At 47.7% G+C, this 27,475-nt stretch overlaps 1 long non-coding RNA gene across 1 annotated transcript; it reads left to right on the top strand.

The window, feature by feature from the left end:
• Nucleotides 1-865: 865 nt before the first annotated feature.
• Nucleotides 866-20,996, top strand: LOC120940167. Its single transcript, XR_005749398.1, has 4 exons — nucleotides 866-944; nucleotides 15,284-15,370; nucleotides 17,407-17,485; nucleotides 20,912-20,996. It is a non-coding gene; the product is annotated as an uncharacterized LOC120940167 (long non-coding RNA).
• Nucleotides 20,997-27,475: the final 6,479 nt, after the last annotated feature.

The raw sequence follows: 27,475 nt of genomic DNA, 5'->3' as shown, positions 1-27,475 counted from the left end.
GAGCCATGCAGCCTGCAGTGGAAGACGGAGTTCAGCCTATCCTAAGGTAAGCTGAACAACATGCAGACAGTCCTGTCAGTCAGGGCCGGCCCTATGATGGGACTGGGTGGTACCATGGGTACCAGGCAGCACTTTTAGGGGGGCAGCATACTGATGCCCGCCAGCCAGTTCCGCCAGCTCCGCTACCCAAATAAAATTGATGTCCTTTTTTTCCCACAAATAGAGCTTTCTTTTGGTGATATTTGATCACCTCTGCGGTTTTTATTTTTTGTGCTATAAATATATATATTTTTTTACTTTTTGCTATAATAAATATCCCCAAAATGTAGAAAAATAAACTATTTTCTTCAGTTTAGGCCAATATGTATTCTTCTACATATTTTTGGTACCAAAAAAAAACACAATTAGCGTACATTGTGACGCCGCTTTGTTATTGGGGCCCTCCGGTGGCCGGGGCGGGCTCCGCCCGCTCCCCTCTTGGGGGCGGTGGGGGCCCGAATCGGCTGTTGGGGGCTTTTCACTTTCCTATAAGAGATTTTTTGTTTGCTGTGCACCGTTCAATTATTTTTCAGTTCTATATTAATTTCATGGGCGCCCGGTCTAGGCCTGGCACCAATGCGCCTCCTTCCAACCTTTGGACGCCGAATGGTCTCCGGGGGATGGACAGCTTGCCCCTACTTAGGGGAGGCTGACTACGATTTAATTTACATGAGCGTCTGGGGCTTCTCCTCCCTGGCGCTTCTTTTTCCTATTCTAGGAGATCTTTCTGGTTCTGTTCTTTCCTGTCTGCCCTTCCCCCAACCACTGATCCCTATGTATGTGCTTGCCTAACGTTTGATGTGCTTTTAGGTTCCTCATTCCATCGAATCATCTCGAGGGGTCCAGTCCTCTTGGAGGTAGCTGAGTTTGGAACCAGATCCTTCCGGGACCCAAGACTAAAACGGGTGAGTGAGGGTTGTTCGTGCTGGGGTGCCGACTCTAAACTCCATGGCTAGCTCCGTAGGTCTCAATCTCCGCATTGCCTCCCATAATGTCCAAGGCATGAACTCCCCAATCAAACGAAGAAAGGTGATGGACCACTATAAATCTCTCCATTTTGATATCATTATGTTACAGGAGACTCACTTTCCTGCCCGATACAGCCCCACATTTCTCCACCAGTATTTTCCTCAATTCTATCTAGCCAGTGCCGAAAATAAAACAAAAGGGGTGGCTATTCTGTTCTCCAAAAAATGTGCATTTGTTACTGACCCGGAGGGGAGGTTTTTACTAGTGAAAGGCAAGATAGGGATCAATTATTCTCTTTTGTATCTTATTACACCCCTAACAGGGGGCAAGCCAAATTTTTCAAAGCAATGCTTGAGGCCCTATCCCCTAACTTAGAGGGCACTGTAGTATTCGGTGGAGACTCCAATACGGCCCTAGACCAAGGATTGGACAAAACTAAACCACCTGGGTCTAGACTGATACGTCCATCGAGAGAAAGCCTCAAAATCGCCAAGCTTCTGCATGGCTTTGGCCTTGCAGATGCGTGGAGAGAACTCAATCCCTCTAAAAGAGACTACACTCATTTCTCTCACCCACATCTTACATATGCTCGCATTGACCATATCCTGACGCCTTCTACAACTCTACCGGCAGTTTTGTCTGCTTCCATAAGGGACTCTGCAATATCAGACCACTCCATAGTTTTCATCTCACTCAAATTAGGTTTCAGAGAGGGCTCGCGCACGTTCTGGAGACTGAATGAGTCGTTACTCTCTGAACCAGCCAGAGTCAAGGAGATAAGTTTAAAGTAATCCAGTAGGGCCGAACCTAACGACACTGGGGACGTCTCCGAAGAAACGCTCTGGGCTGCTCACAAAGCCTTCATTAGGGGAAAGCTCATCCAGATCTCCTCGCGTGTTAAAAGGGAAAGGATAGCTGACATAGACAAATTGGACAAAGAATACATTTCCCTCAAGGAAATGAATAAAAAAAAAACATCAGGAGTCCCCACTACCATGCTTGACAATGCCAGGTTGGCCCTGAACCTGGCTCTTACAACCCGAGCAGAAAAATCAATCAGATGGAGTAAACACAAATTCTATACCCAAGCTGATAGAATTGGTCCCTTGCTTGCGTCCAAACTTTCCCCCAAACCCAAACTGCTTTCCATGCCCAAAATTAAAACGGGGGGGATCCACCCACGACCAATCCTTCTAAGACTCTGGAGGCTTTTCATAGCTTCTATTCACGCCTTTATGACTCCCATACATTGCCCACCACTGACCTACCATCGCAATTTTATGAGGGTCTCCCTATCCCCTCCCTCTCAACGGCTCACAAAGACATAATGGATTCCCCAATCACAGAAGAAGAGGTGAGGGAAGTAATCAAAGGTCTCTGCACGGGGTCAGCTCCGGGACCTGATGGCCTTCCCATTCCTTACTACAAATCTTTTATGGATATACTCACACCTCATATGGTCAGATTCTTTAACTCTAAAGCCAAGGGCGACCCTTTTGATTCCCAGATAAACACGGCATTTATCACAGTTATCCCCAAACCTGACAAAAACCCAGAAGATGTCCATAATTATCGTCCGATTTCCCTTATTAACAATGACCTCAAGGTCCTCACCAGTGCTTTAAGTGGGCCAAAAGAGGTGCCGGTACTCTATTAGGCGCCGGTGCTCCCCCCCCCCCCCAATACTGAACATGAAAATACCCTTGGCTGCGTGTGATGGCACAGTGGCTGCGTTTGATGGGCACAGTGGCTGCATGTGATGGCACAGTGGAGACAATTGATGGCACAGTGGCAGTGTGAGTTGGCACAGTGGCTGCATGTGATGGCACAGTGGCGACAATTGATGGCACTGTGGCTGCGTGTGTTCGCACAGTGGCTGCATGTGATGGCACAGTGGCTGCGTTTGGTGGCACAGTGACTGCGTGTGATGGGCAGAGTGGCGACAATTGATGGCACAGTGGCTGCGTTTGATGGGCACAGTGGCTGCGTTTGATGGGCACAGTGGCTGCGTTTGATGGGCACAGTGGCTGCGTTTGGTGGCACAGTGAGGCTGCAATTAATGGGGGGGTTTTTAAGTTAGAGAAGGCAAGCTCAAAATAACTCAAAAATATTTTTTTTCTGCCATTTTTTTATTAAAAAACTGATGGTCACCTCAGTCCAACCCCCCCTCCCTCCAATACAGTCAATTATTTTCTTACTTTCTTCTGTTGCAGTCCTGAGTCCAGGATCCAGACAGTAGCAGCACTAGGAACTGTAGACGCAGGCTGAGCTGAGGCTCCTCGTGACTTGGGCTTCTTTCCTTGCCGCCGACACAGCTCCCTGCGCGAGTCCTCCTCTCACCTCTCACCTCGCCTCCGGCGTGACGTCACGCGGTGCACGCCGGGGAATGAACCAACTCTCCCCCATGGGGGGGGGGGGGGTCGAGGAAACGCACAGGACAGGACAGAGGAAAGGGAGCCAGGAGCGCACTCTGCAGCAGTGAGTCGGCTCCAGCGGGGCGGCATACAGTTTCTATTGTGACTGCGCTGCCTGTCTGACACACATTACCAGCCCGCAACTCGACAAGCCCACCGGCTGCGTTCCGGTACTGTAAACCCACGTACTGGGCGCACGGAGAGGTGCTGGTACTCTCCAGGGCCATTTTTGGAAGTGGCGGTACTGAGTACCGCCGCGTTCCGGCCCAGTTAAAGCACTGGTCCTCACTAAAATTCTAGCCAACAGATTAGCTGGGTTTATTGGACAATATGTCCATGGGAACCAAGTGGGATTTATACCGGGCAGACAAGGCCCAGACCAAATTAGACGAGCAATAGATTTAGTATCAATCCTACAAACCAATTGGACGGGAGGGACCCCCCAGAAAGGATTCTTACTGTCTCTGGACCTTCAGAAGGCCTTTGACTCCGTTTCATGGGCATACATTTTCAACATCCTCGAGCGTTGGGGATTTGGGACCAGGTTTCTAGGTATTATTAGAGCCCTATATGCAAACCCTAGAGCACTTCTTAGGATCAACGGCCATTTCTCCAAACCCATAGAAATCAGGAGAGGCACTCGACAAGGATGCCCTTTGTCGCCTCTTTTGTTTGCTATAGCAATTGAGACTCTGGCTATTGCCATAAGACAGAATCCCAATATATTAGGAGTCCAATGTGGGGAACAAACCCACAAATGTGCCCTCTTTGCGGACGACATCCTGTTATTCTTGACCTCTCCCATCACCTCCCTCCCCAACTTATGCCATACCCTGGACGACTTCTCTAAAATTTCGGGCCTCTCGGTCAACTATTCCAAATCTCAAGCACTAAATATATCCCTAGCCCCCCAAATGGTTTTGGATCTTAAACAATCCTTTAAATTCAGTTGGAGTGAGTCCTCTATTCAATACCTGGGCATAGCCTTGGCCGCCAAGACAGAAGCTCTCTACAACCTTAATTACCCCCCCATCTACAAAAAACTGGAGGCTGACCTTCTTACTTGGTCTAAATTTAATCTCTCCTGGATAGGTAGGATCAACTCAATCAAAATGACCCTGTTTCCTAGACTCCTATACTTCTTTCGATCCCTTCCTATCCCAATTAAGAGGAATCATCTACAATCCTTTCAAAGTAAATTGCTTAAATTTATATGGGGCAAGTCGGGATATCGTATACCACAGGACACACTTTTCCGTCATAAAAGCAAGGGGGGACTTGGACTCCCTGACCTTCACAAATATTTCCTCTCAGCCAGATTAGCTCAATTCTCCTCCTTATACGCCAAACACAATATACCAGACTGGGTCAGCATAGAGGAGCAGGCTGTTCCCACTACTCCTTTGAACTACCTTCTTTGGTCCCCTATCAAATCTCATCCATCTATTCTATCCCCAGTGTTATCTCAATCATTTGCCCTATGGGATCGTCTCAGACACAACACCTGTCTAACTTCATCTACCCGTCCTTTAGCCCATATTTTTAATAACCCTGATTTCCCTCCCGGATTACAATCCTCGGAGTTTAAATGGTGGCTGGACAAGGGGCTGTATCGGATAGGACAGTACTTTACTTCTAGTGGTCCTATCTCCCTAGCTTACTGTACTCATACCCTGAAACTCCCAGAATCGGAGAAGGCCCACTTTCAGCAGATTTCACAATTCCTACATACCATCTGGAAGTCTAAGCCCTTACCCCCTGACTTTACCTCATATGAGATCTGGTGCAATCAAGCCATGGAGCGGAGAGGAGGTATCTCGGCGATCTATTCGGCCCTCACTCACCCAACAACCAAAACGTCTTACATGGAAGCCTGGGAGGCGGACTTTCAGATAAGCATTAGCCAAGAATCTTGGCATAAAGCATTCTTTAGATCATTTCGGGGTATCCAGGGAACCTCCTTGATTGAGGCAAGTGTAAAAGTTATCACCAGATGGTATCTCACACCCTCCAGATTAGCTGCCATGTACCCTGGTGGGGACCCCCAGTGCTTTAGGGGATGTCAGATGCGGGGCACTATGGCTCACATATGGTGGGAATGTCCTAGGATCCGCTCCTTTTGGAGAATCATTTTCAACATAATATACAAGGTGACAGGAAACCGGATTCCTAGGACTCCCGAAACGGCCCTCCTGAATGCCCAGCCCCCACACCTTGCCAAACCTACACGAAAACTAATACACTTTATTCTACTTGCCAAAATTGCCATTGCCAAATCCTGGAAACAACCCAGGCCGCTGGTCTCGGTTGTCAAGCAGAAAATTTCATGGATCACGATCCAAGAAAAATTATCTAGCATACTGGCTGATTCTTCAGAAATGTTTCATGAAACTTGGGCTCCTTGGGCTGATTATATCGGTGTTCCTCTGGCCCCCGCAAATGACTAAGTCTGACTGCCTTCTTGATTACAGTTAGGCATCATACTCCCCCTCCCTACCCTGCCCTCTCCCCCTTCTCTTTCTTTTCTTTCCTATCTAATTACCTTTATATTGCTATCCCTTTGATTCTGAGTACTCTTGTCTAACTACCTGAGCGATCGTTATGGGGTTATGGTCTACGGTAACATTATAATTATAGTGTGTTTTTTTATTTTTTATAGTATTGTAGGGGGGGATACTCTTGATGCTTCTTTCAGCTCATTGCAAGCCTCTTTCCCTCATTAGTGAGAGTGTGGGGGTGGGAGGTAGGGTGTGGGAGTCGGGAGCCTTTCCCTTGGCACAGCAGGTTCCCATTTGGGGTGTGAGGGGTTTGGGCTCCGGATTGCCCTCAAATCCGAGCCCCTTTCTACATGGTTCTGTCTCCACAGGCCTCGATAGTTTTTCTTGTGCCAGCCTTAAACGGCCTTCCGGGCAGTCCTACTAATGTCTGACTTACCCCCCCGGATTTAATTTCTATTGTTTTTTTTGTAATGACATGTTCTATTAGCAACTTGCTGTGAACCGCCCCTAGGGGCTTTATGTACTTTGGAAAAGCTTATATTCTGACTGTAATCCTATTTAAAATATCAATAAAAATGTATTGAAATCAAAAAAGAAAATGGCCACAGGGTGGCAGCAGTTACACAGGAATACACAGGAATACACAGAAAGCTGTAGAAGGAATAAGCAGAGGTTTAGAAACCAATAGGTAGATTCACAAAGAGTTAGGCCGGCTTATCAGTAGTAAAGCCGACCTAACTCCGAATCTACGCCGCCGTATGTTTAAGCGTATGCTCAAACAGAGATACGCTTAAACAAAGCTAAGATAGGACGGCTGGCGCCGTTCTATCTTAGCTTGCAATTTTTCGGATGCCCGCTAGGTGGCGCTTCCATTGCGCCCGGCTTAAATTATGTAAATGAGCTTGTACGCCGATTCCCGAACGTACGCCAGCCCGCCGCAGTCGAATTACGTCCTTTCCGTAAGGCCTTAGGCGGCCTAAAGTTATTCCACCTATGAGGTGGAATAACAATGTTAAAGTATGGCCGCCGTTCCTGCCGCGAGGTTCAAATTTTTTACGTCGTTTGCGTAAGTCGTCCGCGAATCGGGAGTTACGTCGTTTACGTCCATGTCGAAATCAATAGGCCCGTATGGCGTACTTAGCCGCAATGCGCACTGGGAAATGTAGGCCCCCGGCGCATGCGCAGTAGCAAAAAGCGTAAAAAAACGTGAGGTCAAGCCTCATTTCCATACAACACGCCCCCCTCCAACCAATTTGAATTAGGCGCCCTTACGCCCGCTCGTTTGAGGCTAGCTAATTTACGGCGGGGTAGCCTAAACAGGCTAGGCTACGCCGCCCTAAAGTTATTGCAATGAACCTGAATCTACCTAAATGTCAGCTGACACAATCTTTCCACCTCCATCTGAGGAGACTCACCAACAGCGTTCTGTTCAGAGCCGGTGTCAGCACACTCTGAGCTCTCTCCCAAAGTTTTTATAGCTACACAGCACCGCCCCCCCCCCCCCACGTGACATCATCACCGCTCGTCCAGAAAGCACGGGGAGGGCAGCCAGCGCGCTCCTATGGAGCTCAGTTTCCATGAGGTACAGACAGGCATCCAAGCAGCCGCAAACACCACAGCCCCCTCACCCTCAAACAGTAAGCTCTAGAAGCTATTATGTGCCCGCAGCTCATGCCTGAGCGTCCAGTGTCATGAAGGGACATACCTCATTATTCTGGACCTTCCACGCCAGGAGAGCCTGAACCTGGGTGGGATGGTTCGGTAGGGCTTTTTTTTCTTTTCTTCTCTCTCTTTGTCAGAGTTTGCTTGTGGTCTGGTCGTCCGACCAAAAGAAAAAGGAACAAGGACTGGGGAGGAGGGGCCCCCATCGGCTTATACTTGAGTCACCTCTTTGCGCCTGATCTCCCTGACTTTGAGGACCCGGTACCAGCCGGCCATAGGTCCCCTGGACCCCAAACTTGGCACACATGTAGCACGACTTACGGCCGGGGAGCACCAATTTTTCAAAGCCGGGCACCCCTTCCATAGACTCCCATGTTAAACTGTCATTTCTCCGCTAACTTTAGGGACTTGGTACCGGCCGGTCGTAGGTTCCCTGAACCCGGAACTTGGCACGTGTAGCTCCATTTTTCCTATACAAGTGTGCAAAGTTTGTTGTCTGGGGGACCTACGGCTGGGGAGCACCGATTTTATTTTATTTTTTTTCAAAGCCAGGCACCCCTTCCATAGACTCCCATTTTGAACATCAGTCTAGTCATGGGCACAGTGAGGCATGCAGATGGACACCCTAGGCCAGAGATCCTCAAACTGTTGCGGAACTATACATCCCATGAGGCATTGTTTTTTTTTTTTTTTCTCAATCAAAGGTTTTTATTAGAGAGAATAAACATAGTGTACAAAGGACATATCCATCACAGTACAATGGAATTTGGCATGTACTAATAGGTTACATTCAGGTAATTCAAAACATATGATAAATGATCGTGAGCGGGGGGGAGGGGAAGGAGAGGGGGGGGAAGGGTGGGTGTAGGGAATAGGAGGATGAAGGCAGTAGATAATCTGGCTAGGGGTGGATGGTGGTACTAGCAAGGGGTATTGTCATGACGTGGTGGGTATTACTTAGTTCATTTTCCGAGTGCTGGACGGGGTGTGCATTCAATGGAGACATCAAAACATTCAAGTCAAACAGGTGTGAGCAGTTAATACAGTCAATTACACAGAGTTTGGAATTCAGCAGAATAGGTAAACAGGAACCATGGTTGCCAGAGAGTGTTAAAGTTAGAGCTGTTCTCATTTTTCATAGCCAGGATCTCCTCCATCTTGTAAATGTAAGTGACTCTATCTAACCATTCTTTGATCTTTGGTGTTTGGGTTGACTTCCAGTATATGGGGATGAGGGTTTTGGCGGTATTCAGTAGGTGTCTGGTAAGGGACCTTTTATATCTACTAATGGGTAGGCTATTGATGTGGAGCAGGCATGCAGCCGCGTCTAGAATGATTTTTGTTTCGGTGATATGCCTGATCCAATCAGTCACCTGTTGCCAAAAGACAGAGATAGCGGGGCAGTCCCACCAGATGTGCATGAAAGTGCCTACAGCCTCACCACAACGCCAGCAGGTGTCTGAAGATGTAGCAAACCATTTTTTGGCCCGTTGAGGGGTGATATACCATTGTGTTAGTATTTTGTAGGAGATCTCTTGGTATCTTGTGCTCAGAGAGCATTTGTGTGACCGAATGCATGCTTTCTCCCATTGTTTGTCTTCAGATACAGATACCTAGGTCCCTTTCCCATTTCGTTTTGTGTTTGCTCGTATCTTCTTGTGCAGGCTGAATTAGCCATGAGTAGGCCAGGGAAGTAGCGTGTGTGACTGGGTGTCTCTTTTGGCATATGTCTTCCAGGGTTCTCAGTGGTCGACTGTAAGAGGGGATAGACTTAGTGTTGACTAGAAAGTTTTTCAATTGTAGGTAGAACCAGGGGCCCGGGAACAGGTCACCGAACTCTGCCCTCAACGCATCATGTGATTTAACTCTGGTTCCAGAGAAGCAATTAAGAGCCAGAAGGTCTGGGACTTTTTTGCCCTGAAGGCCTGGGGGAAAATCGGGATTGTCGAAGATCGGGGTAAGGGGGCTAGGAGTCGAGGATAGGCCATGTTTTGTCGCAATTTTATGCCAAATTTTGAGTGTATTTGCTATTATTAGGTGTTTAATTGACTTACTTATTTTTGAGTGCGAAGTCCATGGGGAGAATAGGGTATGGTGAGGGGCTAAGTGCTGTTCCAGCTTGACCCAGTCTTTTTCCTTGCTGTGGCAGTGCCAATCTATTATTCTAGTGATGTGTGACGCCTGGTGGTATTTTTTGTAGTCAGGAAATCCTATCCCGCCCCTGCATTTAGGTAGCGTGAGTAATGAAAGGCTGATCCTGGGGTTTTTGTCAGCCCACAGGAACTTCCTTTGTATTCTAAGTAGTTTGGCAAAAAATAAGTTCGGTACGTGTATAGGCAAGGCATTAAAGATGTATAAAAGTCTGGGTAGGATTGTCATCTTCAGGATTGAGACTCTTCCGAACCACGAGAATAGTTTTGGAGTCCACTTGTGAAGGTCGTTAGTAATTGACTTAAGCAATGGGGAGTAATTGGCATGGAAAAGTGAGTCTATGTTGTTGGTTAGGTTAATCCCTAGGTACCGTATTTATCGCGGTATAACGCGCTCCCGCGTATACCGCGCACCCCTAAAGTGGCCCCCAATCCTGTGGAAAAAAGTTTTTTTGTTTTTTTGTACTTACAGTTTTGGTGTCTTGCGCGGCGGCCTCGTCGGGTCCGGCGTCCTTCTGCGGCTTCGGGTGTCCTCTTCGGCGGGTCCGGCGTCCGTCTTTGGCGGGTCGGTGTCCTCTTCGGCGGGTCGGGTGTCCTCTTCGGCGCGTCGGGTGTCCTCTTCGGCGGGTCCGGCGTCCTCCCCGCTCGTTTCTTGCCACGAGTTTGAATACTGCGCCGGCATATACCGAGCGCAGTACACTCGTGTATCTTCGGGCAGGCTCGGCAACTGTCACGCTGACGTTCTGTACGCTCAGGACGTCAGTGCGAGAGGCGCCGAGACTGCCCGAATATACACGAGTGTACTGCGATCGGTATATGCCGGCGCAGTTTTCAAACTCGTGGCGGGCAAGCGGGTATCGGTGTATATCGCACACCCACGATTTTGCCCTGATTTTCAGGGCAAAATAGTGCGCGGTATACGCCAAGAAATACGGTATTTAAGGGAAGAGGGGACCCAGTGGAATGAATGGTTAGATTTCAGGTGGGCAACTTGGTCAGGTATTAGGGTCAGGTTAAGGGCTTCTGATTTGGATTTGTTAATTTTAAAATTGGAGATGTACCCGAATGTTTCAAATAATTTTTGTAGATTGGGGATGGAGAAAAAGGGTCTTGTGAGAAAGAACAATAAATCGTCTGCGTAAGCAGCTACTTTGATCTCATTTTTGCCTACTTTAAAGCCTTTCACATCTTTAGACAAGTTAACAGCCCTGATCAGGGGTTCCAAGGAAAGAATAAAAAGTATGGGAGAGAGGGGGCAGCCCTGACGTGTCCCATTCTGTATATCTATAGGGTCGGATAGAGTGTTGTTTACTTTTATTCTGGCTTGTGGACGTTGGTATAGGGCCGATAGCCATGACATCATGCCTCCCCCCAACCCTATGTGCGTACAGGTGGAGAACATGTAGTCCCAGGATATTCTATCGAAGGCCTTTTCGGCGTCGGTAGATAGTAACATCCCGTTGGTTTTGGATCAGGTTAAGCGCCTTAGTGATATTGTCACGTGCCTCCCTCCCAGGCATAAAGCCTACTTGTTCAGGGCCTATTATTTTGTTAAGTATGGGTTTCAATCTATTAGCTAGAATTTTTGCTAGAAGCTTTAAATCGACGTTTAATAGCGATATGGGTCTGAAATTGGCGCAGTCAGAGTGGTCCTTATCGGGCTTGAGTATCACCGCGATGTGGGCCATTAGGAAGGAGTTAGAGTCATGTTTGTTTTTCGCCAGGTAATTAAAGGATGAAAGAAGGGGTTTACAGAGAATGTTCACATAAGTCTTATAGTATTGAGACGTAAAGCCGTCCGGGCCGAGGCATTGTTAAACTCTGACATTCACAGACATGACTAGGCATGATGGGAATTGTAGTTCCTGAACAACTGGAGGACCGTAGTTTGAAGACCCCGGCCCTAGGCTTATACTCGAGTCCATACGTTTTCTATTTTTTTGTGGTAAAATTAGGTGCCTCGGCTTATACTCGAGTTTATACGGTATATGACTTTCATCTTAAGTTGAGGTAGTGAAAGTAGAGATATGGGCTCAGAGATAGTGGACTTTGTAAAAACAGGGGGGAAAAAGTACATACATACATTTAGGCCCCTTTCACACTGGGGAGTTTTTCGAGCGAAGCTCATCTGCAATCCCAATGTGCTGGTAAAGCACCGCTAAGACCCTAATGTTTTAGGGCATTTTTGCAGTGCCTCAGTGTGAAAGGGTAAGGCGTTTTTACAGCGCTTTTCAATTCATTTCAATGGAGAGGGGCGTTTTTGGAGCGCTTTTTTTCAGCGCCCAAAAGCTGCTCCAAAGATGCTGCTTGCAGGACTTTTCTCAACGCCCGCCAGTGCAACGCCTCAGTGTGAAAGGGTAAGGCGTTTTTACAGCGCTTTTCAATTCATTTTAACGGAGAGGGGCGTTTTTGGAGCGTTTTTTTCAGCACCCAAAAGCTGCTCCAAAGATGCTGCTTGCAGGACAAAGGGTCTATTGGGAAGCATGGAGAGCATTTTAAGAGCGCTATTTTTAACACTAAAACGCTGTAAAAACGCTTCAGTGTGAAAGGGGTATTAGAGTGGATTTTTTTTTACAGAGGGATATCTTTGTTTATATCTCCTAAGGTCTTGTTCACACCAGTAAATGCTGGGGCTGGTGTGTGGTAGGTCGGATGGTTTTAAACACCCCATTGCCCTCCCCTACTTTTCATAAAAAACAAACAAAAAACTTTAATGGAATGTCACATAAGGGGGATATATATATTAAGGCTGGGTTCACACTACCGTACGGAGCAGCTCACAGCAGGGTGTCATGCTCGCCCCCGCCCACTAACACACAGCTCCTTTCTCTATCTGCAACGTAGAGAGCGTCCTGACTCTCCTGTAGTCCAAGTGAGGGGGCGAGCACGACTCTCCACACCAGGGAGAATGCCTCGCATTACTGTGTGGAGTTACAGACAGAAGAACAGGAAGTGAGGATTTCTCAGAAGAAATAAGGACATTTAAAAGCAAAATGGAAGGATGAGGTAAGTGAAGGATGACTGCACTAAGGTAAAGGAAGCTATTTAGGAAAAAAAAATTGTACCTTTACAACCCCTTTAATGACTGTTCCTGTGACAATGCTTTCACCAGAGTAAGGAAAAATCTGGACACAGCAATAATAATAATAATAATAAAAAAAAAAAAAAGTTAAGAAGGATTTCTAGCATTGCCTTTCTTTACTATTGTTGGAGATTCTCTCTTATATCCTGTCTGGGGAAACCGGTGTCACAGGGACAGTAAAAGCTGGCCATACATGGATCAAAATTCTGATATTTCAGGAGGAACGGGGCGAATTTCGATCCATGTATGGGCAGCCAAGCTATACAACCAGCCTATTGGATTTTGCCCACTCAATCAACAGCCAGCACTGATCGGTGTATTCTGACGAAAGAAAAAACTGCCCACTGTCAGAATACAATAACTCGGTGAGGAGGATTCCCCCATCCACATACTCAGTTGTTGTGGGTTTTTTTTCGTTCAGCTTTCTTGTTGAACGCAAAAAAAAAACTGTGGCCCGGATGCAGCTGCCGGGTGGTAGTGTTCATCTGTTGCCGCCGGGTTCGTCTCCCCTCCTCCCGCACAGCAGCAGTTTTGGCCTCCACCGCCCCTGCCAACCTGCTCACCTCCGCTGTCAGCAAAGCGGTGGCGCCCTGCTGCTCTACCATGCAGGTGACCATGGCTAGACAGTTTGCGCTGACTTCCTCCAGGCTCTCGGTGTCTCTTTTCCCCAGGTCAGCATGCAGGGTGAGGGCCTGCTGCACTGAGGAGGAGGAGGAATCACCCACCATGGCCCCTATATGGCGGGTCTGCCAGCCCTGTTCCTCCTGCAGCCCTTCTCGGAGGCCGGAGGGTACACCCCTCGTTTTGTAGAGAGCCTTAATGGGAGGAGAGGCTGGGGCACGGACTGAGGGAGAAGAAGGGGAGGGGGCCACACTGGAGTTGGCGACACTGGTGGGAGGGACACTGGAGGGGCAACACTGGAGGGGGCGACACTGGTGGGAGGGACAATGGTGGGAGGGACACTGGAGGGGGCGACACTGGTGGGAGGGACAATGGTGGGAGGGACACTGGAGGGGGATGACGTTATGGTCGGGGGGGTGGTGGGGAGGTCAGGGATGGTGGGATCCTCCTGGAGGTATATAGAGTCCTCCTGGTGGAGGTCAATCGACTTCTCCACCACTTCCTCCTCCATAGTTGGCCTATGGGCGCTCTCCTTTTCCACCAACATGCCCAGTACTTGCATGGGGGTTGACTGGACCCCATGATGATGTGGGGATGGCGTGGGTCGCCCAGCTTCATCCTCAACATCTGTGGATGACAAAAAAAACACATGTTGCTGGACCCACACACTTGGCACATGTTCCCTTCTACCCCCTCCCATGATACACAGCAAATATGAGATAAAACACACTTGTCACATGTACCCTTATACCCCCTCACATGTTCCCTTCTACCCCCTCCCATGATACACAGCAAATATGAGATAAAACACACTTACCTGTCCCCAAGTCCCCAACAGTGGAATCATAGCCTGGGACTCCCTCCACCTGCTCCAGCGAGAAACTTTGGGCGATCACCTCCTCCTCCGCATTCAAACGTAATGGGCAGGCTGGTCCTCCTCCCGTGCCCCTGGTATGTTTCTGGATTATCACCAGATTATCCCGGACCCGACGCCGCATGTCATTTTACTTTTTTTGACGTCCAAAGTGATGGCATCATAGATTGCCCTCCTTTGGGCACCAGCATAATCTCCATCTCAGAGGAGTTAAAATGATTTTTCCTCTTTTTTACCCTCTGAGGAGGTGCCATCGCAAATAAAGGGCAAAATTACCTTGCTCAGGGGGGGGGGGGGGGGGGAAAAAGCAGGATGTAATTTTGCACAAGACCTGCGCAGGTCTGCCCCTATTTATTTGCTCAGTGCAAACAGGTGGGCCGGCGTAGCCCAGGAAGTAGGACAGGCGCAGTTGCACGCATGCGCACACGGGAGCGCTCGATCTGCGCATGCTCCGTCGAAGATGCGCCGGGCACAAGCCACTGCGGAACGGACAGACCTTCATTTGCATAGGGGCACACCCACTTTCACTTGCGCAGGCTTGCGCCCTCAATTTTAGCTTACACAGGCGCAAATTTACACACAAAAGGCATCCTGAATCGGGTGGCAATCTCGCCCAATTGCGCCGGCGCAGAGCAATTGAGCTGCGCATGTGTAATAAAGGGGCAAATCTACCTGAATCTACCCCTGTATGATCTATGGGCTGCTTAAGTGGGGTAAAATCTAAAAGACCCAAAGAGCAGTAAAAATTACGGTGGAGGTTCTAATATTTTCTCATGGTTAGTCAGAGTTTTTCCACTACAGAAATTCTAAATATTTTTCTTTTTCTTTAAAACTTCAAAAGGTTTCACTAGGGGAGCAATCTTTTCAGCTACCTTTCTATTATATGAATGTGAGGGTGTTGTTGTTTTTGTTGTTGCTGTTTTAGTGTACACTGGTATTTGCAAAGCCTTTATCTGTTTGTTTTTTCTCGATAGGTGAATTCGGTGCAGCAACTTGCCACCCAGTGGAAACAGAGGGTACATGCGATTAAGAACGCAAATATTTCAGCTCAAACTGCACTGGTAAATAACCAAATACATTTTTTATTTGTTGTCTTTTTCTCTTTTTTTACTGCTAAACAATGGAATTTTTTTTATTTTTTCACTCATGGAATCTTTATCAGTTCAAGACTTCGCTGATATAATGAATATTATCCAATGACTGGTGTACTTTATTGTAATATTTCAGTAAAGGACACATCCTGAGTATTCATACGCTGTTTTTAAATTGTGACAGCGGGTGCAGGGAGTAGACCCCCGGCATGCTGTCACTGGCTGGGGGGGAGCTGCAGGAGTGGGAACATGTTGCATGTTCCCAAAGGTGGACTTTTTTTCTGGTAAAGCACAACTCTGGGCTCAGCTGCCTGGAGGCTCTACCATCGGTATTTTATGCTTTTGTTATTTTAATTTTATACTTGCCTTTATCCAAAGTCGTTGGGCTAGTCTGGTGATGCGATTGGTCTTCTTCAGTCTTCATTTGGAGATGGGTGGTCTTCAAATGGCACCGATGTAATGAGTTCGGTGCTGTGCTCTGCATCACTACATAGTAAATGCAGGCCACCATGATTACGCCACCCTGAGCAAACAGGATCTCCTCAGTCTCTGAGACTCCAGATATACACTGGGTGTCCTTTAGCTCAGAAGACTAAGGAAAACCGAGTACTGTGAGGGAAAGCTTCAGACTAAGGCCTCATGCACACTGGACGTTATAATAATGTTATAAAAAACGCCAGTAGCTTTGCAGTGAGTTTTTCAATGTCTTTGCAATAGTGTTTTTCAGCTTTTTAGCGTTTTTAATTTTTTAATGGATTAAAAACACTGGCCCAGATTCAAGAAGCAATTGCGCCTGTGTAACCATAGGTTACGCAGCTCAATTGCTTACTTGCTCCGGCGTTACGAATGCTCCTGATTCAGGAACATCGTAACGCCGACTGCAGCCTAAAATCTGCGTGGCATAAGGCTCTTATGCCACGCTGATTTTAGGCTGCATTCTTGCGTTGACCGCTAGGGGGCGCTCCCATTGTGATCAGCGTATAGTATGCAAATTGCATACTAACACCGATTCACAATTGTTGCACGGGCCCTGCGTACGCAAGTTACGTCGTTTCCGTACGGCGTGCTTAGCGTAAGGCTGCTCCTGCTAATAGCAGGCGCAGCCAATGCTAAGGATACCCGTCGTTCCCGCGTCGCGAAATTTGAAATCTACGTCGTTTGCGTGATTCGTGAATGGCGCTGGACGCCATTCACGTTCACTTTGAAGCAAATGACGTCCTTGCGACGTCATTTGCCGCAATGCACGTCGGGAAAGTTTCCCGACGGAGCATGCGCTCTACACTCGGCGCATCCCCCGGCGGGATCATTTACATTGCGCGCGCTTACGCCGGGCAATTTTGCCGGCGCGCCCTCGCAATTTACGGAGCTACTGCTCCGTGAATCGAGGGCAGCGCAAAATATTTGCGGGGGCGCAGGGCAAAATCGTTGCCCTGCGCCTCCCCAAATAGAGCGCAAATGTACCTGAATCTGGGCCACTGGTGAGCCTTTGTTTTTCAGTGTTTTTTGATGTTGGAGCGTTTTTACAGCTGAAAACTTCCTCTCAGAACCCACTAGTTGTGGGGTTTTTTTTACAGCCAAAAAATGCCCCACCCAAAAACCGTTAACAGCCTATGTGTGAATGGGCACAAAGGATAACATGCCGGAGAGTTTATTGACTGTAGAAAAAACATCTGGAGCCAAAAAAAGCAGCTGTAGAAACGTTTTTGTGTACATGTGTTTTGTGTGTTAAAAGTGTGTGTATGCTGTATCTGTATGCTTTTACAAGTGTGTTTATGTCACTCTTTATGCAGAATTAAAAAGCTTTAAGAAAAAAAAAGGTGTTTGAACTTTATTGATAATTCTGCGTATTTTTTGCCTTTGTGAATGAATTTTAGACTGGGTCTTGAACAGCTAAGTTTTAAGACTGTGTTTGCTGAGCAATATTTGTAAAGAATACATTTGCTGTTGTGCTTATTATTATATATATATATAAAATATTTTTTATTTTTTGGTCTATTGTTCCTCAGATCAATGAGCTCACCAAGCCTGCAGTTAGCTCAGCTCCAATGTTTGGAGGACAATAAAACTCTAGCTTTCCCACTACAAGTAAGTTTCCAATAGAGGTATGCAAGTCATACATTTTCGTATGTGGATACTGTTCATACTGATTACCGATGCGATAAAGGGAACACCAGTAGGCCAGCACAGACATGATTACTGTATCAGATGGATAAAACTCATCAGCTTGACTTGGGCACACCCCATATGGCACCATTATTTCCATAGTTTTAACTCCATTTAGTTTTTAGCTTCATTAAACAGCAATGGTGATTTAGATGCAGAAACACCCTGTTTCAATTAACTGTGGAAATGATAAACCCCTGAAATATTGACTATTTCACTGTAAAATTAGTCCTTCCGTGCAAAAGGTTTCAGTCAAATTCACTAATCTATCCTTAAATGCAAGCTAATCTCTGGCCCTTAAAGCGGGAGTTCACCCGAAAAACTATTTTTAACATTAGATCGAGGCTCATTTTGTCAAGGGGAATCGGGTGTTTTTTTTTAAATCGAAGCAGTACTTACCGTTTTAGAGATAGATCTTCTCCGCCGCTTCCGGGTATGGTCTTCAGGACTGGGCGTTCCTATTTGATTGACAGGCTTCCGACGGTTGCATACATCGCGTCACGAGTAGCCGAAAGAAGCCGAACGTCGGTGCCGCGTGACGCGATGTATGCGACCGTCAGAAGCCTGTCGGAAGCCTGTCAATCAAATAGGAATGCCCAGTCCCGCATCCTATGCATTAAGGTGAAAAAACATCCGATGGTACCACCCCCCCCCCCCCCCGAGCCCACGTTTTACTTACCTGAGCGCTCGAAATTCCCGGGCGCGTCCATGTGATCCCGGGCTTGGGTTCCCAGCCTGGCCGTTGATTGGCTAGGCTCGGCGGATTGATAGCAGCGCAGCCATTGGCTGGCGCTGCTGTCAATCACAGCGGATGACGCGGCGCGCTGGGGGGCGGGGCCGAGTGATACAGTTGGCGGCTATGGCCGCCGCTGTATCACGGGAACACGCTCGCAAAAGCTTTCCACTATGCGAGCTCGCTCCCATGAAGGTAGAAAGCTTTTGCGAGGAGGAGCTGAGACAGCCACCGAGGGACCCCAGTGTAGGGACTACAAAATAAAAAAAAATCAAACTTTGAGCATAAAATAAAAATATAAAAGCTCATAATCTGAGCATAAAATAAATATCAAAAACAAATCATCATATGAGCATAATCTAAATAAATAGAAAAAGCTCATTATCTGAGCAACAAGCGATATGTTAAAAAAAAAAAAAAAGGCACAGGAATTTTTTTTTTTCTTTTGGACATCCTGGTGCCAAGGGTGCCCTCGGCTCTGGCTCCTCAGTCGGCGTGGTGGAGCCTGGGCTGAGGATGGAGCATGGGGTGGGGATGGAGGGGGTGAGGAGCATCATCCCCTACTTCCTCACTCCTGGCAGGCTGTGCCTGCCTGCCCTCCATGGCGTTGGCCAGGCGGGTGAGCACACTGTTGGTTTGTGCCAACATCCGCAGCTGCCGGGTGGTAGTGTTCATCTGTTGCCGCCGGGTTCGTCTCCCCTCCTCCCCCACAGCAGCAGTGTTGGCCTCCACCGCCCCTGCCAACCTGCTCACCTCCGCTGTCAGCAAAGCGGTGGCGCCCTGCTGCTCTACCATGCAGGTGATCATGGCTAGACAGTTCGCGCTGACTTCCTCCAGGCTCTCGGTGTCTCTTTTCCCCAGGTCAGCATGCAGGGTGAGGGCCTGCTGCACTGAGGAGGAGGAGGAATCACCCACCATGGCCCCTATATGGCGGGTCTGCCGGCCCTGTTCCTCCTGCAGCCCTTCTCGGAGGCCGGAGGGTACACCCCTCGTTTTGTAGAGAGCCTTACTGGGAGGAGAGGCTGGGGCACGGACTGAGGGAGAAGAAGGGGAGGGGGCCACACTGGAGGGGGCCACACTGGAGTTGGCGACACTGGTGGGAGGGACACTGGAGGGGGCGACACTGGTGGGAGGGACACTGGAGGGGGCGACACTGGTGGGAGGGACAATGGTGGGAGGGACACTGGAGGGGGCGACACTGGTGGGGGGGACAATGGTGGGAGGGACACTGGAGGGGGATGACGTTATGGTCGGGGGGTGGTGGGGAGGTCAGGGATGGTGGGATCCTTCTGGAGGTATATAGAATCCTCCTGGTGGAGGTCAATCGACTTCTCCACCACTTCCTCCTCCATAGTTGGCCTATGGGCGCTCTCCTTTTCCACCAACATGCCCAGTACTTGCATGGGGGTTGACTGGACCCCATGATGATGTGGGGATGGCGTGGGTCGCCCTGCAGCCGACGACGGCCCAGCTTCATCCTCAACATCTGTGGATGACAAAAAAAAACACATGTTGCTGGACCCACACACTTGGCACATGTTCCCTTCTACCCCCTCCCATGATACACAGCAAATATGAGATAAAACACACTTACCTGTCCCCAACAGTGGAATTATAGCCTGGGACTCCCTCCACCTGCTCCAGCCAGAAACTTTGGGCGATCCCCTCCTCCTCCGCATTCAAACGTAATGGGCAGGTTGGTCCTCCTGCCGTGCCCCTGGTATGTTTCCGGATTATCACCAGTTTATCCCGGACCCGACGCCGCATGTCATTTAACTTTTTTTGACGTCCAAAGTGATGGCATCATAGATTGCCCTCCTTTGGGCGCCAGCATAATCTCCATCTCAGAGGAGTTAAAATGATTTTTCCTCTTTTTTACCCTCTGAGGAGGTGCCATCGCAAATAAAGGGCAAAATTACCTTGCTCAGGGGGGGGGTGGAAAAAGCAGGATGTAATTTTGCACAAGACCTGCGCAGGTCTGCCCCTATTTATTTGCTCAGTGCAAGCAGGTGGGCCGGCGTAGCCCAGGAAGTAGGACAGGCGCAGTTGCACGCATGCGCACACGGGAGCGCTCGATCTGCGCATGCTCCGTCGAAGATGCGCCGGGCACAAGCCACTGCTGAACGGACAGACCTTCATTTGCATAGGGGCACACCCACTTTCACTTGCGCAGGCTTGCGCCCTCAATTTTAGCTTACACAGGCGCAAATTTACACACAAAAGGCATCCTGAATCGGGTGGCAATCTCGCCCAATTGCGCCGGCGCAGAGCAATTGAGCTGCGCATGTGTAATAAAGGGGCAAATCTACCTGAATCTACCCCTGTATGATCTATGGGCTGCTTAAGTGGGGTAAAATCTAAAAGGCCCAAAGAGCAGTAAAAATTACGGTGGAGGTTCTAATATTTTCTCAAGGTTAGTCAGAGTTTTTCCACTACAGAAATTCTAAATATTGTATGATCTTTTTCTTTAAAACTTCAAAAGGTTTCACTAGGGGAGCAATCTTTTCAGCTACCTTTCTATTATATGAATGTGAGGGTGTTGTTGTTTTTGTTGTTGCTGTTTTAGTGTGCACTGGTATTTGCAAAGCCTTTATCTGTTTGTTTTTTCTCGATAGGTGAATTCGGTGCAGCAACTTGCCACCCAGTGGAAACAGAGGGTACATGCGATTAAGAACGCAAATATTTTAGCTCAAACTGCACTGGTAAATAACCAAATACATTTTTTATTTGTTGTCTTTTTCTCTTTTTTTACTGCTAAACAATGGAATTTTTTTTATTTTTTCACTCATGGAATCTTTATCAGTTCAAGACTTCGCTGATATAATGAATATTATCCAATGACTGGTGTACTTTATTGTAATATTTCAGTAAAGGACACATCCTGAGTATTCATACGCTGTTTTTAAATTGTGACAGCGGGTGCAGGGAGTAGACCCCCGGCATGCTGTCACTGGCTGGGGGGGAGCTGCAGGAGTGGGAACATGTTGCATGTTCCCAAAGGTGGACTTTTTTTCTGGTAGAGCACAACTCTGGGCTCAGCTGCCTGGAGGCTCTACCATCGGTATTTTATGCTTTTGTTATTTTAATTTTATACTTGCCTTTATCCAAAGTCGTTGGGCTAGTCTGGTGATGCGATTGGTCTTCTTCAGTCTTCATTTGGAGATGGGTGGTCTTCAAATGGCACCGATGTAATGAGTTCGGTGCTGTGCTCTGCATCACTACATAGTAAATGCAGGCCACCATGATTACGCCACCCTGAGCAAACAGGATCTCCTCAGTCTCTGAGACTCCAGATATACACTGGGTGTCCTTTAGCTCAGAAGACTAAGGAAAACCGAGTACTGTGAGGGAAAGCTTCAGACTAAGGCCTCATGCACACTGGACGTTATAATAATGTTATAAAAAACGCCAGTAGCTTTGCAGTGAGTTTTTCAATGTCTTTGCAATAGTGTTTTTCAGCTTTTTAGCGTTTTTAATTTTTTAATGGATTAAAAACACTGGCCCAGATTCAAGAAGCAATTGCGCCTGTGTAACCATAGGTTACGCAGCGCAATTTCTTACTTGCTCCGGCGTTACGAATGCTCCTGATTCAGGAACATCGTAACGCCGACTGCAGCCTAAAATCTGCGTGGCATAAGGCTCTTATGCCACGCTGATTTTAGGCTGCATTCTTGCGTTGACCGCTAGGGGGCGCTCCCATTGTGATCAGCGTATAGTATGCAAATTGCATACTAAAACCGATTCACAATTGTTGCGCGGGCCCTGCGTACGCAAGTTACATCGTTTCCGTACGGCGTGCTTAGCGTAAGGCTGCTCCTGCTAATAGCAGGCGCAGCCAATGCTAAGGATACCCGTCGTTCCCGCGTCGCGAAATTTGAAATCTACGTCGTTTGCGTGATTCGTGAATGGCGCTGGACGCCATTCACGTTCACTTTGAAGCAAATGACGTCCTTGCGACGTCATTTGCCGCAATGCACATCGGGAAAGTTTCCCGACGGAGCATGCGCTCTACGCTCGGCGCGGGAGCGTACCTAATTTAAATGATTCTCACCCCCGGCGGGATCATTTACATTGCGCGCGCTTACGCCGGGAAATTTTGCCGGCGCGCCCTCGCAATTTACGGAGCTGCTGCTCCGTGAATCGAGGGCAGCGCAAAATATTTGCGGGGGCGCAGGGCAAAATCGTTGCCCTGCGCCTCCGCAAATAGAGCGCAAATGTACCTGAATCAGGGCCACTGGTGAGCCTTTGTTTTTCAGCGTTTTTTGACGTTGGAGCGTTTTTACAGCTGAAAACTTCCTCTCAGAACCCACTAGTTGTGGGTTTTTTTTACAGCCAAAAAATGCCCCACCCAAAAACAGTTAACAGCCTATGTGTGCATGGGCACAAAGGATAACATGCTGGAGAGTTTATTGACTGTAGAAAAAACATCTGGAGCCAAAAAAAGCAGCTGTAAAAATGTTTTTGTGTACATGTGTTTTGTGTGTTAAAAGTGTGTGTATGCTGTATATATATGCTTTTACAAGTGTGTTTATGTCACTCTTTATGCAGAATTAAAAAGCTTTAAGAAAAAAAACGTGTTTGAACTTTATTGATAATTCTGCGTATTTTTTGCCTTTGTGAATGAATTTTAGACTGGGTCTTGAACAGCTAAGTTTTAAGACTGTGTTTGCTGAGCAATATTTGTAAAGAATACATTTTATAAAATATTTTTTATTTTTTATTTTTGGTCTATTGTTCCTCAGATCAATGAGCTCACCAAGCCTGCAGTTAGCTCAGCTCCAATGTTTGGAGGACAATAAAACTCTAGCACTACAAGTAAGTTTCCAATAGAGGTATGCAAGTCATACATTTTCGTATGTGGATACTGTTCATACTGATTACCGATGCGATAAAGGGAACACCAGTAGGCCAGCACAGACATGATTACTGTATCAGATGGATAAAACTCCTCAGCTTGACTTGGGCACACCCCATATGGCACCATTATTTCCATAGTTTTAACTCCATTTAGTTTTTAGCTTCATTAAACAGCAATGGTGATTTAGATGCAGAAACACCCTGTTTCAATTAACTGTGGAAATTATAAACCCCTGAAATATTGACTATTTCACTGTAAAATTAGTCCTTCCGTGCAAAAGGTTTCAGTCAAATTCACTAATCTATCCTTAAATGCAAGCTAATCTCTGGCCCTTAAAGCGGGAGTTCACCCGAAAAACTATTTTTCCTGACAGACTCCATGGCAGCCTACGTGTGGGTTAATCCCGCCTCTCATACCTCATAGGACCCTACTCCCATAAAGCTTTGCTTCTTCCAATAGACTGTGTTCCTTTTTTGTCCTCCTCCTAGGACCGAAGTAATCGTTTGTTTAAGTCTGAAGTCCTACAGATCTCAGCTATTAGCTGGATGGACATTTTTTGTCTGCGGTACCCCTTTTTATGCTTACTAGCCTGCCACTGGCAGGTAAGCGATTATGTGACCACATACCCTGGCTATTAGCAGGGGTCTCTAAATTACCAGACCTTGCAGAGTAAGCAGCGGTGGCTTCCTTATCCAGGCCGGATCATGGGTTTCCTAAGGTGGTAATGTATTTATGTATTTATGCTCTTACCTATCATGGCAGCCAGTTTTTGTGTGTAGTCTGTCTTTTCCCTTCCAGGTATGGCCGCTGGAGCGCAGTGCGTTCCAGCTTCGCCGCTTGCTAGTGGTCTGCGCACGCGCACGCCTCGTTCTGGGAACGAGGCTTGGCTGCGTGTGAGCTCCTTGGTCTAGCTAGCCGCGATCGCGCATGCGCGCAAGGCCGACGAGGTGACGCAGGTTCACCGCGCACGCGCACGCCGGTGCGCGGTGACGTCATCGACAGGGCATCAAGTTTAAATAGCTGTCAAACACAGCTATATGGTGGCACATCCCTGACGGTCTAGGTGTGATCTCTCTTGGCTGTGGATCAAGGTAGGAGACTGCTCTTTTATGCCTTATGTAAGCACTGTGATTATGGGTCCTTTTGCCTGATGCACGGTTCCTGTTGGTTTTTTTTTTAGTACTGTTCCCTCACCGCTATGGATGTGTCACCGCCCCCCTGTGGCCAAACCTTACGCTGCAGGTAGGATGGAATTTATTCCCTCTGCCTGTTTTTCTATGGGTTTTGGTTAAAAAAAAAAAAAAAAAATTGTATTTTGTCTCTTTTGTTTCCAGTCCCTCCAGGTCTATTTCTCAAATAATAGCACGTGAAGATGTTATTGAAGTTCAACCACAAAAACATCATTCAAGTTCTAGAAGCTCTAAATCTTCATCTAAGCATTATAGAGAAGGTTCTAGATCCTCGTCTGGTCACCACTCTCACCGTCACTCCAGTCATTCTGAAAGGAATTCCTGTTGGGGATGTAGAGCTCAGGTCCCAGAAGGAAAATCCCTCTGTGAGCCATGTTATTCCCGTGCTGTAAGGGAAAGAGGGGGTGAGGACCAGCAGGTTGAAGCCCTGGTCAGAAGAGTGGTCCTAGAATCCTTGAACATCTCTACTTCCGCCCAAGCGGTTGTTCCTCCTGTTGAACCATCCCCAGTCCTGGTACAGGATGATCCTGAAGTTGCGGGGCCCTCTAGAGTCAACCGCTCTCCAAGTGTTTCCTCAGAAAGTGAAATGGAAAATGTCCATTATGCTGCTGGTTTTGATTTCTCCCTGGTCCCAACATTGGTGAAAGCAGTCAAGGACGCTTTAAAATGGGAGGATCCAGTAGAAGCACCTTCCAAGCAAAGGAAGTTCTTTAGCCAGCTTAAGAAAGACCGCCCAAACTTTCCCCTCCTTGGTGAACTAGGAGATGTAATTATGGAAGAATGGTCTGGTTCAGACAAGAAAAATTCTTTACTATCCAAGATAGCGAAGTTATACCCATTCAAAAGTGAAGAGGTGAGACATTTAGAGTCAGCTCCTCTAGTCGATGCGGCCTTGATGAGACTGGTGAAACACGTTACTCTCCCTTTGGAAGACACCGTTTCCTTTAAAGATGGTCTGGAGAGGAAAATAGACACTGACTTAAAACGAATTTATATTACAGCGGGCATGGCCTGTAAACCAGCCTTAGCGCTGGCAGCCCTGTCAAAAGCAATGGAGGCCTGGACAGGTGAAATGGACTCTGTGTTATCTTGTGTCTCTGAAGACATATCTGGAAGCATCCCAGTCCAAGAACTAAAGATGGCTTCAGTCTTCTTAGGGGAGGCTTCCCTTGACCTTATACGTCTAGTGTCTCGGGTCATGCTTTCCTCTGTCACAGCCAAGCGTGCCCTGTGGCTACGCCCTTGGGTGGCTGACCCTGCCTCTAAACAGGCATGGTGCAAGATACCCTTTTTGGGTTCTTCCCTGTTTGGGAACAAACTAGATGATGCCATCACCCGAGCCACAGGGGGTAAGTCAGGGTTCCTTCCCCAGGATCGTCGTCCGTATGGACAGAAAAAATTCTTTCCCAGGCAAGATCAAGATCGGGCAAGGGAGGCCCGTCGGTACAGACCTGGACGTGATTTTAGGAGGAATTGGAGAAGAAACCAACCCTCTGGTCAGAAGCCGGCAAAAAGCCCTTCTTCTAGTGGACGTGAGGCTCCTAAGTCCTTTTGATATAGAGCCGGCCCAGACGGAAAGAGTCGGGGCTCATCTCTTCCAGTTCAAGCATGTCTGGGCAGCCTCAATAAAAGATTTCTGGACAGTAAAAACGATATCTACAGGCCATTCCTGGATTTTTACAGAACCCCCTATTCTTCAAGTCATTCACACAACAATTCCATGCTCAGAAGAAAAAAGACAAGTCCTCCTGTCCTACACGAGCTCTCTTGTGGCTCAAGGTGCCGCTATACATGTCCCAACGGCCGAGAGGTTCCAGGGGATGTATTCACCCCTTTTCCTGGTCCAAAAAAAGTCAGGTTCCTGGAGACCAGTGATAGACCTGACACATCTGAACACCTTTATCAAAAAAGAGAATTTCAAAATGGAATCGCTGCTCACGATCCGGCAAGCAGTTCAACCAGGCGACTGGCTTGTGGCCATAGATCTGAAAGATGCTTACTTTCATGTGCCCATAGCAATGGAATTTCAGAAGTATCTGCGGTTCGCAGTAGGCAATATTCACCTCCAATTCGTTTGTCTCCCGTTTGGACTCACAACATCCCCACGGGTATTCTCAAAACTCTTACTAGTTGTTGTAGCCATGATCAGAACCAGAGGCGTTCGTCTACACCACTACCTAGACGACCTACTACTGCTATCGCAAAACAAGGAGCAAATATTGACGCACCGGGATCTGGTCATATCGATTCTGACCGAGTTTGGCTGGCTACTGAACAAGGAGAAGAGTCACCTAGTACCAACACAATCACTGATATTTCTCGGGCCCAATTCAATACATCTCTAAGTACCATCTCTTTGCCCCTGGAGAAAATCCCAGTTGTTCGCGACAGGATCCGTTGCGCTCTAGAGTCTCCTTTCCTGAAAGCCTCACAATGCCTCAACATTATAGGCACCATGGTCTCCACAACTCCGATGGTGAGATGGGCACAGTGGAAGATGCGGCCCTTCCAGAAGGGGTTTCTTCAACAGTGGGACCCGAGATCACAAAACCAATTGATCCGGATAACGTCACACATGCGGGAAAGTCTTTCCTGGTGGCTACTAAGGAAAAATCTCCTCAATTGCCATTCCCTAGCTCCTGTATCTTGGATCACGATCACGTCAGATGCCAGCAACACAGGTTGGGGGGCTCTCTGCCTGAAGGAAGTAGCCCAAGGGAAGTGGGACTTTCCGTCCCAGAAAATCGTGTCCAATGTGCTGGAACTTCGCGCAGCCTTCTGTTCCCTACAAGCTTTTCTTCACCTGATAAAGGGGTCTTCAGTCCTCCTAAGGATGGACAATACGTCAGCAGTCTCGTACATCAAGAGACAGGGTGGTACTCGCAGTCTGTCTCTACTGAAGGAGGTGAATCCAATTATGTCTTGGGCGCAGACACACTTGAAGGATTTGACAGCGGTTTATCTCCCTGGATCTCAGAATCTACAGGCGGATTTTCTGTCAAGGACATCCCTCGACAACAACGAGTGGTCTCTCCACAACGAGATTTTCAGTTGGATCCTGTCACTGGATTTTTCACCAGAAGTGGATCTGTTTGCATCCCCATGCAATTTCAAGCTGGAGAAGTACTACA

This window comes from Rana temporaria, chromosome 5 (genome assembly GCF_905171775.1).
Source record: "Rana temporaria chromosome 5, aRanTem1.1, whole genome shotgun sequence".
In the NCBI taxonomy this organism is placed as follows: Eukaryota; Metazoa; Chordata; class Amphibia; order Anura; family Ranidae; genus Rana; species Rana temporaria.
This window is presented reverse-complemented; position numbering and strand designations above follow the sequence as displayed.